The sequence below is a fragment of the Papio anubis genome, chromosome 8, assembly GCF_008728515.1.
Source record: "Papio anubis isolate 15944 chromosome 8, Panubis1.0, whole genome shotgun sequence".
Taxonomy (NCBI): domain Eukaryota; kingdom Metazoa; phylum Chordata; class Mammalia; order Primates; family Cercopithecidae; genus Papio; species Papio anubis.
Genome location: NC_044983.1, coordinates 101,699,934 through 101,714,435, shown reverse-complemented (window position 1 = coordinate 101,714,435; position 14,502 = coordinate 101,699,934). Strand labels below are relative to the sequence as shown.

Below are 14,502 nucleotides of genomic sequence, written 5' to 3'. Positions count from 1 at the left end.
CAAGGCAGGAAAATCACTTGAACCCGGGTGGCAGAGGTTGTGGTGAGCCAAGATCGTGCCATTGCCTTCCAGCCTGGGCAACAAGAGCAAAACTTTGTCTAAAAAAAAAAAAAGTCAGACATCAGTGAAAGAGATTAATGCCAGAGAACTAGAAGAGAGATCAATAGAGTCCTGCTCCTTGAAGAGAGTAGGGGGGAAGCAATGAGATGACAGTCACTAGGGCATCACTGCACTGCAATGGGCTTCCAGTTCCTAAACCACATTCTCATTCCCATGTGGCCCAGTGGTGCAGCAGTAAGAGGTTGTCCCAGCACAACCCCTGACACTGGGATGTGCTGCTATTTCTGCAATGCTGCGACTTTCACTGTGTCACTAAGATATTTGTCCTTGTGATTTCCGGTGTTAATCCCTACAGTAACCTGTCTTTACTTGAGATATTTGAGTAGGTATCTTTCTTTGAAAGCTAATTAACAAATTCCAAAAAGATCTTAATGTGACAGGTTGATGGACCAGTTCTAACAAGTTGATTCTTAATATAGATATGTGCTTATTATAGATTTCTAGTTAGGTATTTGATAACCACATGAAGTACCAGACAAAAAGAATGCAATGCAATAAAAATTAACTTCCGTTAATGCTGATAGAAATATACAAACAGAAAAATAAGATAGCACCTATGCTACACTAGGTCAAAACGAATCTGGTTTTTGTGTTCTGGTTTTGTGTTTTATCACCATATTTTCAACAAAAGCAAAGACAAAACTAGGTCATGCCTAGGTAAAGTTAAAGGGTATAGCAATCATGTAACTGAGTAAGGGTTAAAGCAACTGACATGTTTAGATTAAGAAAAGTTAAAGAAAAGAAGAACAGCAAATGAATATAATGTTTGCTTAATGATTTACTGCTGCCCCAAATAGCATTCACTGCTTGAAAGAAAAATAATTCCATAGTCGAAATTTCAGAAACTCAGATGACTGTATATCCCTCTTAAATACATCCAGCATAGATTAACAAATAGAACACTGCTGCCCATGAACGCCTTATGCTATACTAATCAACTTAGTTGTCTTGTGGTCATACTTACAGCTATCTTATCCTGATTGGGTCAAATATAATTATACTCAAAAATATTTCTTAGGCCAGCTACTTGGGAGGCTGAGGCAGGAGAATGGCAGGAACCCGGGAGGCGGAGCTTGCAGTGAGCCGAGATCGCGCCACTGCACTCCAGCCAGGGGAACAGAGCGAGACTCCGTCTCAAAAAAAAAAAAAAAAAATATTTCTTAGGTCAGTCGCCATAGCTCACACCTGTAATCCCAGCAATTTAGCAGGCCAAGGTGGGAGGATTGCTTGAAGCCAAGAGTTTGGGATCAGCCTGGGCAACAAAGTGAGACCTCATCTCTATAAATTTTTTTTTTTAATTTGGCAAGTGTGGTGGTGCATGCCTGCAGTCCCATCTACTGAAGAGACTGAGACGGAAAGATTGCTTGGGTTCAGGAATTCGGGTTACAGTAAGCTACGATCATGCCATTGCACTCTAGCCTGAGCAATAGGGGAAAACTCTGTCTCAAAAAAAGAAAAAAAAGTGTGTGTATTATCCCAAAAATGCATTTTTCAATAGCCTATAGTTTGAACTATTGTTTTCCAAAATAATTTGACTGTAGTTCTCCCCACTTTTTGTGGTAATATCTATTAATAGATATTAATTATTCCATAGAATTCCATAGAATTAATGTTCTGTGGGACACAATTAGGAAAATGTTACCTAAGACATAGCATATACAGTTCTGGGTAAAATAAAAAAGTAGCAATTAGTTTAGAAGACTTAGATCCAATGTAGGGGATACTTGTATTAATTAGAAGAACCCAAAAGCATAATGGGTAGCCCATCTGGCTGAGAACCCACAGGAAGGGTTTTCGGGAAAGGCTGGATTACCACTTGTTAGGATTTCTGTTGACGGGATACACGGTTTGAGTAATTAGCTGAATTAGATCAGTAGTTCCCACATTCTTAGATCTATGAAAGCATACATTTGGAAATTAGAGGTGGAACCCCACTTTAGGGCTAACTACTTCTGATTTTATCAATTAGTGACAACAACGATCATTTATTATCACCTCCATTTCATAAAAGAATGTCCATTTTAATAACAAAAAGTCAGGAAGGACATCATTTTCAGACTAAAGGAAGGAAATTAGTAATGTTAGGCCAATAACTATCTTTATTTTTCTCATTTTGAAGTCTTAAGCCAATATTATTTTTATTTTTCTCATTTTGTAACAAGATTCTTTGTCTTTCACTGGTCCTTGATCACGAACTCAGGCTTTGCAACCACTGTCTTTTATGACTTCACAGCTTCGTTCTACAAAATGTTCTATGATTTAAGGGAAATGCCCCATCAATGTCAGGTAATAATTTATGATGATGAGAAAAGGCTAAGGGACAGTTAGAAAGGGCAAAAGATGACGGAACATGAATCTGAGGATATTTCCCCAAAGGGTAGATGTTAAAAATCAAGAGGACAGAATGGGAGCAGGGTTGTTTTATTTTCTTGAATATCAGGAATGTTTCCACCTTAGCTCAAATGAGCCACAGCACTAATTCACAGCTGGAAATATATCCTCAAAACTCCTCAGTGATCAGTAAAAAAAAGTCTGTCTGTATGCAGAGACTGAGGTGAGAAGGGCACTTGAGCCCAGGAGTTTGAGACCAGCCTGAGTAACATAGTGAGACCCTGTCTCTAAAAACATTTTTAAAATTAGATGGGTTGGTGGCATGTGCCTGTAGTCCCAGCTACTCAGGAGGCTGAGGTGTGAGGATGGCTTGAGTCTAGGAGTTCGAGGTTGCAGTGAGCTATGATCATGCCATTGTATCCTGGCCTGGGCAGCAGAGCTAAGGCACTCCATGTCTTTAAAAAAGTGTCTGCATATGGTAGGCACAGAATAGCCTTATGGAAACCAAATTATGTCACCTCTTTTTCCAACATTGGGCTTTGTTCTTCTTTTTAACCAAACTCTTCAACCAATACTGTATACACACTCTCTGTTCCAAGGCCTAGCTGAGAATCAGACTGAAGGCACTAATGAATGTCCAGCCATTTGTGATTGCAAAGCACCTGTTGAGCATCTAGGGCCAGAATCACGTAACATGACCCCATCCCTTTCCTAGTAGTCAGATGTCTCGTGGATATTTCAACTGGGAAGCTGAGGTTTCATGTATCTCCCCATATATGTTCTGATGATAACTATAGCTCAATGTTTGACTTCAATTGATTTCATTTATAACCTACTAAATATATGTCTGTTTGATTCTCCAAATGCTTAAAATCTGAATTTAAAAAAAACCATGGAGGACTATCAAGCAAGCCTTCAAGAAAATTACTTTCTCACACTAATTTCATGAGAACCTAGAAGTAAAACAATGAATGCTTTCACAATGCAAGCAAACTATTTGTCATTAAAAGTAATGATAAAAACCACAATTACTTTTGCACCAACCTAATAATAGATGGCTTTTAAATCTTTTTACATCATCATCTTTACAGTGACTTAAACTATCTAGCTAGTTTTCCATAAAAACACTACTAGCAATATTACAGATTGAAAAAGATCATCAAAATTTCAATGAGCCCGATTCTATGCAAATTCTGTATCTGAATGTAATTTAATGATACTATAAAAACCTCAGGGAAAAATGTCTAAGTGAAAATGCACACAGGGACATCACTTAGTCTGAATTTCAATTTCTTTTGTCATAGTCATGAAGGCACTTTGTATCAGTAATCTAAAACCAAAAAGTAGTAAACCTAATCTAATTTTTTTGTCAATTGTTGGAGCAAAACCAATTTTCAATTACAGCGGGAGTCTACAAAGCTAGTGTGCACAAAGCTGAAAAACCATCTGGAACAACAATATTCCTCCTACATGAAATTTATCAGTGAGAAAAGACAGTGGACATCTTAGAACCCCAGTCTTCTGCAATGAGCTCATAGCTGAATTGGGGAGGCCCTGGTGAATCTGGCTCTTTATAAAGTCGTCTGTCAGTGGAGATTATTCTGTCTCTGTCGCTGCTGCGGGGCTGCTCTGATTACTTAGCACTGAAGTTGCTAAAATCATGCACCATTTTATCCAAACAGACCTAGATCAAAGGAAAATGTTCACTTGAGTTCAACCTTGTATCTATAATTAATAGTTTCAACTCACTAAATATCATTTATGTGACCTCTGTAAGTATAAATATGAGAACATTTAACTTTCCAAATTCTGAGAAATTAAAACACATTCAAAGGCTCAAACCTAGTTATTATGAAAAATAGATATTTCTTAATACTTGGAAATAGCATTAGCAAGTTAGATCGTATTGAACAATTAACTGATTTTGACCATAATAAAAATGAGTTTGACCCATCAGTAGGAAAACTTTAATGTTATCCAATAAAGAAAATGTAATCATTAAAAGAGAAGGAAAATGCATAAATGTTAAATACGACTGTAAAGCAGTAGTAGGAAAAAAGTAATTATAGCACTATGGTGTACTTCCCAGACATGAAATGGCAAATATCCAGGAAAGAAGATGATTAGCCATACTCTTTGTACAGGCAGTGATTTATGTGTGTCTAGTAAAAGAAGACTCCAGTAGGCTATAATATTTGTATGCTTATAAGAGCATTTTTACCCCTTTCTAGGCAATTATGTAATGTTTAAGCTGTCTCAATACACTGAATCTACCAACCCACAGTGCCAAATGAAGGTGCGAGATACACATGAGTGACTTCTGAAATACGGATCATATACCATTGACACTACTTTGGCTAGGAGCCGATTTTAAGTAATTCCCAGTACATCAGTAATTCCAAACTTTTTGATTTTACATTCTGACTTTTTAAAAAACACATTAGGGCTGGGTGCAGTGGCTCACGCCTGTAATCCCAACACTTTGGGAGGCCAAGGCAGGCAGATCACTTGAGGTCAGGAGTTCAAGACCGGCCTGGCCAACAGGGTGAAACCCTGTCTCTACTAAAAATACAGAAATTAGCCAGATGTGATGGCACATGCTTGTAGTTCCAACTGCTCAGGAGGCTGAGACAGGAGAATCACTTGAACCTGGGTGGTCGAGGTTGCAGTGAGTTGAGATCACGCCATTGCACTCCAACCTGGGTGATAGAGCGAGACTCTGTCTAAAAAGATATTAAAGAACATCCTAGCTTCCATCTATAACCAGTACCATAGAAGAAACCATATTTTACCATGAAAAGTATAGAAAGGTCATAATCTTAGAATAAAGTGAATTTTATCCAAGAAGGACACCTAGTAATTTTATACCAACATTCTCTCCACAACATGTTAGCACCCGGATGGGTACTGTGTTACACCTGGTTCCTCACTAAAACCACACACACATTAAACAGCCAGTAAAGAAAATTTATTGTTTCATGCACTTTTGTGTTTACATATTGAAATTAGCCTTAAAGTTTATGGGAGAGGGAGGGGATTTAAAAATAAGCATAAAACACAAGTTGGGCAACTGTAATACAGCTATTACTTAGTATCTATGAAGGATTGGTTCCAGGTCCTATCAAGGATACCTAAATCCAAGGATACTCAAGTTCCAGGTATAAAATGGTATAGAACTTACATATAACTATATACATCCTCCCATAGACTTTAAATCATCCCTAGATACTTATAATACCTAATACAATGCCTACACATTACTTCATTCATGTGGATTCAACATAGTACTTGGTGTGGGCCAAATTCAAATTTTTAAGAACTTTGTGAATTTTTTTCCCTGAATATTTTCAATCTGAGGTTGGCTGAATCTATGAATATGGAACTCATGGATATCAAGGGTGACTTGTATATTCTCAATTTCCACAATTTATAAAAATACAATCCATCCACTCACAAAAGGCAAGGTAAAATGTTTCTATAGACAACATCTCTTTTATACAGATTGAGTATCCCTTATTTGAAATGCTTGGGACCAGTAATGTTTTGGATCTTGGATACTTTCGGATTTTGGTATATTTGTATATATATGATGAGATAACTCAGGGGTGGGACCCAAGTCCAAACACAAAATTCATTTATGTTTCATATACACCTTATACACATGGCCTGGAGGTAATTTTATATAATGTTTTCAATAATTTTTTGCATGAAATGGTTTTGACTCTGTTTTGACTGTGACCCATCACATAAGGTCAGGTGTAAAAATTTTCATGTGCGGCATCACATCGGTACTCAAAAAGTTTGAGACTTTGGACCATTTCAAATGTTGGGTTTTCAAATTAGGGATGCTTAACATATCATAGGGGAGAGGCCAAGATGGCGGACTAGAAAAAAAAAAAAAAACATAATAAGCATGTGAATTATTTAGCAGCAACCAAGGTATCCAGGGCCTCTCATCGAAATTGATTATAAGGCTGGTGTGACTCACAGAGAGAAAGAAAAACAGTGTGGTGCGGTGGCCCACCTGAGAGTCACAGGGAGATGGGGAACCCCCTGCCCCCAACCAAGGGAGGTGCTGAGTGAGCACCCTACCCAGCTGAGGAAACTGCTTTTTCCATGAAACTGTGCAACCCATGGATTGGAAGATACCACTTGCGAACCCATGACACCAGGCCTACTGTCTCAAGCCTGGAACGGGCAGATTCTTACAGCCTCTCAGCTGGAATCTGCTTAAGCCTGCTGAACTCCTGGGGGGAGGGGCAAACAGCACAGTTATGGCTGCCTGCTGTCTAAGTCCTTTGAGCTCCTTGGGGGAGAGGCAGCAGTCAGCACTGGGACTTGAAACTGCCTAACCAGCTAAGCTCCCTGGGCAGGGGAAGGGCAGCACCCATTTCTATAGCTCCAGGCTGTGCTTTTACCCCGCTGGAGCCAGGGAGGCTTTGTCCCAAGACTTGTCCCCACAGCCCAACACACCTGCAACATAATATTGGAAGTTTTGGCCAGGGCAATCATGCAAGAGAAAGAAATAAAGGCTATTCAACTAGCAAGAAAGGAAGTCAAGTTGCCTCTGTTTGAAGACAGCATTTTATATTTAGAAAACCCCATCGTGTCAGCTCTAAAACTTCTTGAACTGACAAGCAACTTCAGCACAGTCTCAGGATACAAAACCAATCTGCAAAAATCAAAAGCATTCCTTTACACCAACAATAAGCAAGCAGAGAACCAAATCATGAATGAACTCCCATTCACAATCCCTACAAAGAGAATAAAATACCTAGGAATACAGCTAAGAAGGGATGTGAAGGACCTCTTTAAGGAGAACTAGAAACTACTCCTCAAGGAAATAACAGAGAACACAAACAAATGGAAAAACATCCCATCCTCATGGATAGGAAGAATCAATGTCGTGAAAATGGCCATATTGCCCAAAGTAATTTAGAGATTCAATACTATTCCTATCAAACTACCATTGACATTCTTCAGAGAATTAGAAAAAAACTATTTTAAATTTCATATGCAATCAAATAAGACCTCGTATACCCAAGACAATCCTAAGCAAAAAAGACAAAGCTGCAGGCATCACACTACCTGACTTCAAACTATACTACAAGGCTGCAGTAAACAGTACAGCATGGTACTTGTACCAAAACAGACATATAGACCAATGGAGCAGAACAGAGACCTCAGAAATAATACAACACATCTACAACCATCTGATCTTCGACAAACCTGACAAAAACAAGCAATGGGGAAAGGATCTCCTATTCAGTAAATTGCGCTGGGAAAACTGACTAGCCGTATGCAGAAAACTGAAACTGTACCCCTTCCTTCACCTTATAAAAAAAATTAACTCAAGATGGATTAAAGGCTTAAATGTAAAACCCCCAACCATAAAAGCCCTAGAAGAAAACCTAGGCAATACCATTTGGGACACAGGCACAGGCAAAGAATTTATGACTAAAATGCCAAAAGCAATTGCAACAAAAGCCAAAATTGACAAACGGGATCTCATTAAAATAATGAGCTTTTACACAGCAAAAGAAACTATCATCAAAGTGAACAGGAAACCTACAGTATGGGAGAAAATTTTTGCGATCTACCCATCTGACAAAGGTCTAATATCCAGAATTTACAAGGAACTTAAACATAATTACAAGAAAAAACAAACAACCCTATCAAAAAGTGAGCAAAGAATATGAACAGATACTTCTCAAAAGAAGACATTTATGCAGCAAACAAACATATGAAATACAGCTCAACATCACTGATCATCAGAGAAACGCAAATCTAAACTACAATGAGATACCATCTCATGCCTGTCAGAATGGTGATTATTTAAAAAGTCAGGAAACAATAGATGCTGGCAAGGCTGTAGAGAAATGGGAACGCTTTTACACTGTTGGTGGGAATGTAAATTAGTTCAACCATTGTGGAAGACAGTGTGGTGATTCTTCAAGGATCTAGAACCAGAAATACCATTTGACCCAGCAATTCCATTACTCGGTATACCCAAAGGAATATAAATCATTATACTCAAAGGACACATGCACAAGTATGTTTATTGCAGCACTATTTACGGTAGCAAAGACATGGAACCAACCCAAATGCCCATCAACTGTAGACTGGATAAAGAAATCATGGTACATATACATCATGGAATACTATGCAGCTGTAAAAAGGAATGAGATCATGTTTCTGCAGGGACATGGATGAAGCTGGAAGCCATCATCCTCAGTAAACTAACACAGGAACAGAAAACCAAACACCGCATATTCTCACTCATAAGTGGGAGTTGAACATTGAGAACACATGGACACAGAGAGGGAAACAACACACACCAGGACCTGTTGGGGGTAGGGATTGAGGGGAGGGGTCTTAGAGGATGGGTCAATAGGTGCAGCAAACCACCATGGCACATGCATACCTATGTAACAGACCTGAACATTCTGCACATGTATCCCATTTTTTAAAAAAGAAACAAAAAATAAAAATAAAAAATAAAATGCAGTAAAACAAAACAAAACAAAACATATATCGTGTCCTTAATTATTCAATGTGTCAGATTTGTTGAATCTTTTAAAATGTATAATACTGAGAAACTGGTGGCCAGGCACAGTGGCTCACGCCTGTAATCCCAGCACTTTGGGAGGGCGAGGTCGGGGGATCACGAGGTCAGGAGATGGAGACCATCCTGGCTAACACAGTGAAACCCCGTCTCTACTAAAAATACAAAAAATTAGCCAGGCAAGGTGGCGGGCACCTGTAGTCCCAGCTACTTGGGAGGCTGAGGCAGAAGAATGGCATGAACCCGGGAGGCAGAGCTTGCAGTGAGCGGAGGTGGTACCACTGCACTCCAGCCTGGGCAACAGAGCGCGACTCCATCTCAAAAAAAAAGGAAAAAAAAAAAAAGAGAAACTGGTTATATTCATGAAAATTCTTTTCCATTACCTTGGTATCTTTTATTTTTTTATTATATATTATTTTTCTGCCATATGTTTATAGTAAGAATACAATAGGAATTATTTTTCTAAACTTTGAAGAACACAGAGAAATCCTTTTGAATTTAGAAATCAGATTGTGTCAAGACTCTGCTTTCAACACTCAATTATTCCTATCACTGAATATCTCTAAATTTACATTTCATATGAGCTCTCACCTGTAACCTAGTAAGGGAGGGCAAAATTTCCCATCACGTTTAGAACACACTCCAGTCTTTCTCTTGGCCTACATGCCTCCCTGCTACCTCTCTAAGCTCAGTTCCTGGGACTCTCCCCTTTATTGGCTGTTTTCCACCTACCTGGCTTCCTAGATGGTTCCCCAAGCATACTAAACACTTTTCAGTCTCAGGTTCTTTGTCCTTTCTGTTTCTCTGCCTGAAATGGTTTTCCTCTAAGACTTGTGTAGTTCATTTCTGCTTAAATGTTACCTCTGAGGAGCCTCTTCATACCAACTCCCCAATCCTCTACCATCATACTCTATCTTTATGAGCTGCTTATTCTTTGAAGTTCATATCACTATCTGTAATGCTGACATATTTTTTATCTATATCTGTCTTCAGCACAGATATAGATAAAAATTAATCTAAGCTTCGTGAGAGCAGAAATTTCTGTCATTCATCATTCTCTCCACAACATTGAAAACAGTAAATTGTACAATGCTCAAAAATTTGTTGAATAAATAAATGGATGAATACAAATATTTTTAAATTCTAATTTAATAAAAGTACTATACTGCCAGTTTAGAAATAAATTATACTAATGTATCTCTAATTGTGCAAGAATTATTTTAAAATTATCATTCATGCATAAACTAATTTTAAATTATTCTCAAAGCTTATATCAATGAACCTACTCTTAAAAGTGGAACATAGGTCAGGCATGGTGGCTCACACCTGTAATCCCAGCACTTTGGGAGGCTGAGGCAGGCAAATCACGAGATCAGGAGATGGACACCATCCTGGCTAACATGGGGAAACTCCGTCTCTACTAAAAATACAAAAAATTAGCTGGGCATGGTGGCACATGCCTCTAGTCCCAGCTATCCGGAAGGCTGAGGCAAGAGAATCCCTTGAACCCAGGAGGCAGAGGTTGCAGTGAGCCGAGATCGTACCACTGCACCCCAGCCTGGGTGATGGAGCGATACTCTGTCTCAAAATTTAAAAAAAAAAAAAAAAAGCGAAACATAAAACTAAGCGTAAATGAATGCACTGAATTCTTTTATTGACCATACAATGGTTCTGAAAAGTGGTTGTTTAAACTGGAATAGTTTTATAATCAAGCTGAAATCTTTTCACAATTTTAAAAACAAATAAAAAAGAAAATGCAATACATAAAAGAAGATGGAGCATGTATACTAGGATAACACAATGTTGATAATTTTATACACTTATGGAAAATAGTAAGATTTGACAATCAATTTTACTTGATCATGCTGAAAATAACATCTCTTAGCCTACATATCTATTTTGATAACTAAAATGTCTCATAGACTAATTGTTCAAGTCCACAAATGGGTGGTGTTTAGAAACTCTAGCCTTAAGGTTTGGAACAGACTGCCCAGTATTATGTTAAAGCTTCTATAGTCTAAGGAAATTTTGGTGTGATAATTCACTGTAGATCTTCCACAAGACAGTAAATTATAATTTATTTGAGATTGATGAAAAGTCTTACTTCAAAGCATATATTTAAATTCTTTCACCTGGATGATATTCAAAAGGAAGATGATATATGTGACTCATCATCAACCCCTAAAGAACTCTTGATTTCATATTTATATTTTTCCCCAATACTGGTTGTAAGCTGGTGATGATCAACCAAGTATTTCTAATGACTTATGACCAATGGCAAGTTTGGGAAGGAGGGTGGTCAAGGTTACAGGTCTAGTAGGCATTGTCCAAGAAAGAGAACAGAGCTCATTAGTCTTTGTGTGGTTTGAACCTGCAACCTCAGACTCATTAACTGCACAGGAAATCAAATTCCTCTAAAAAAACTGAATATATGCAGAAAATAATGTACATAAACGTTTTAAACAATGGTTTTCTGTGAATGATAGGATTTAGGTTATTTTTAGTTTCTGCTTTATGATTTTTGGTAGCGTTTGACCCTTTGCAATTAGTTTATTTCTTTATATTTAGGAATAAATGCAAGAGTTGTATTGTATTTCCGGAAAAAAAGTCATTTCATCCCAAGCAGGAAAAACAAATATTCCTTTTGTTTTCAAACACATTCTGCACATACCTTTTATCTTTTAAAGCACTTATCACATTAAATCAGAGCTATTTGATCACTTATCAGTCTTCTGGCTTATAAATGAGCTCCAGAAAGAGCAGCAGTCATTACTTTTAACCAATACTGTTTCCCTGTGCTTAGCACAGGACATGGCACATTACAGATGCTCACTGGGTTTTGAATGACTCCTTGGATTCTGCCTTTCATCCAGTGACTTCTTTCTCCCATACATGGCTCTAGTGGAATTACTATCACCTCCACAAGATGCTGTCCAGTCTTTAATAGATTTGGGGACCAAAATTAAAGTGTGTGCAGGTATCATGGTGAAAAAATAATTTGGGTCAAAAAGATGTCATCTTGCAAAATCAGTTGAAACTTTACTAGGATCTCTATCAACATACTGAGACACTCCACTACTAAACCAATTCCTTACTACTCTCCAGGCCCTACTACACCCTGAGTTCCCACTCTTTTAGTGTTACTGTACATATCTTGACCAGTATTTTGTCTCCAGTTACTTATCCATGCTACCAGAAACAATTCTTTCCTTCAGATTATCCTGGAACCTGTCCCCTGTTCGTAGTTTTCTGCAGCAGATTCTGCATATCCCTTTGTTTCTATTTCAACCAGCATCAACTTACTCATTGTCTCTCTCGGATCATTATTTACTAAATAGGAAGATTCATGAAACAATCAAGTTCCACTATTCCTTTTTTCCAACTGAGACTATAGTTTCTTGGAAACTTGAAAGTTTCCTAGATTAAATATATTTCTTAGATTTTACATGAAATGGCTAAATTACTTTACATATTTTTTTCAAGCATCATACACATAACTATTAGAGCAAGAAAGCTTTTTTAATGTATAAAAAAGATAACTTTCTTATACAGGGTATTTAAAAGCTGGGAGAATTGCTTAGGTAGTTGTAAATATGCCTGTAACTATACTAACCTATACTTTTAAAATCTCTAGGTTTTCTATGAGAGTCCCAATAGGCATCCTGCACTTCCCACATTAACCTCAGAGTGACAATTTAAAATCAACACATGGATATGGTCAAGTAATACGATGTCACGGTAGGCAGACTACACTGTTCACAGATTGCAGGAAGTTTTGACTAGAAGCTCAGTGGTAACACTGACAAGAAAGCCAAGCAGAGGGAGTCTGGCAGAAGTGGAACTCAGAATCATCAGGGCAAACATTGACAGTGTTACTCAACTCCTAGACACGTGTAACCGCCCTGCAAGGCTGACCCTGTGTTTAGCAGATGGATCGTTTATTGACAGGTATATTCTGCCAAGTGTACCCTATCCTGATTCCTTTGAACACTGGAAGCACGTAGCTCTCCTCGTTATGATTATGTGGTTATCAGTCAAACTTCTGATTTAGATTCCCGTGTAGTTTTCCACAACAGTTAGAGAATGCACTAGTCAGGCTAAATCAAGCATGGCATACACTTAACTGTTACATGTCTTATTTGAAATTAATAATCTTTCAACCCAGTTAGTTTTCCCATATCAGTCAATATTTCCATGTGTTTGTTTCTGGATTTCAAAACAGACAGCCCGATGAGGGACTATAATGGCTTAACTAAATTAATGTAATGATGAGTTATTATGCATTCCTATTAAATATTTATAAAACAATAATCCCCAAAATATAAATTAGAAGATGTTAGGAATATAGAAGAATTACAAAGTTTATTGTAAAAAAAAAAAAAGAAGAAGAATGTTAACAATGTCTAAACTAGGTATCAGTGGCATGTATCATGTCATAAACATGTTTTACATGGTTTAGATTTAGTTTCTGGTCTCCTTTGCTGCCAGCACTTGGGCACCCCAAATGCTAACTGGGAGAACAGGGATGCCAAACACCCCACAGCTGCATGGTGGGGGTGACACCAGTAAAACAAATTAATAGCTCCCTGCATGGAAATCTAATGCAGAACACAGCTAGAATCCAGGACAGTGCTGATAAAAATATCCAAGAACCATTTCTATAAAATCTGAACCTGTAACATGGAAAGAATCCTTATAAATTCCAGATAGATTAATTACATAAGATAGCCTCACAATTTAAAGCTTTCTTTTAGAAGGATAACATTTATTTACCATTGAGTTACCTGCTTTGCATTTTTTTCACTCATTTCCACAGCATGCACTTACAGAATATCTACTAAATTCTAGGTGCTGTTCTGGATAATCGGGCTGGAACCATGGCATGCAATCTCTCTCTTTGTGGAGTTCACTGTGTTTTGGAGCAACAATCATATCCTCACATCACATCAAAACAGTTAATAGAAGTATGCACCGAGGCCAGGCCTCAATTTTAGTCCTGCTCTGACCCTGTGAACCAGGCTAAACTGCACGCTCTCTTGAAATACAACAGTCATACCTGTTTCAATCTCCTCCTCCCACTTTCCGTTTCCTTTCCCCACCCCACCCCTCTCCGTTCTTTGACATGCTGCCTGCTTTTTGAGAACTCATCTCCTACACACAATTTGCCAGGAGTATAATTCCTTTAAGGAAATGTGTCAAGGTCTCCCAGGAGTTTGAAATGATTCACAGGTTCTACAAAAATTATATTTTTAAAAACTTTTAATGAGAACTTAATTTTAACAATAATATAATAAGAAAACATACTGTGCAGTAATAATTAACAATTTAAATAAAATTTCTGTTTGATTATACTTTAGTTTCTTCGATTCTTTTTTTTTTCAAACTGAGATTCTTAGCACCAGGCCAAAAGATCCAAGGATCCCTTCTAGGGAGTCCTTAAAAAGCAGGTCCTTCAGAAACATGACTCTGAATCTAAACAAATAATT

The 14,502-nt window shown here is 37.8% G+C and overlaps 1 protein-coding gene across 2 annotated transcripts in view; it reads right to left on the bottom strand.

Moving 5' to 3' along the window:
* The window catches only part of OXR1 (oxidation resistance 1), a 466,073-nt gene that overhangs the window by 363,573 nt on the left and 87,998 nt on the right, over window positions 1-14,502 (bottom strand). The gene's annotated exons all lie outside the window — the stretch shown is intronic.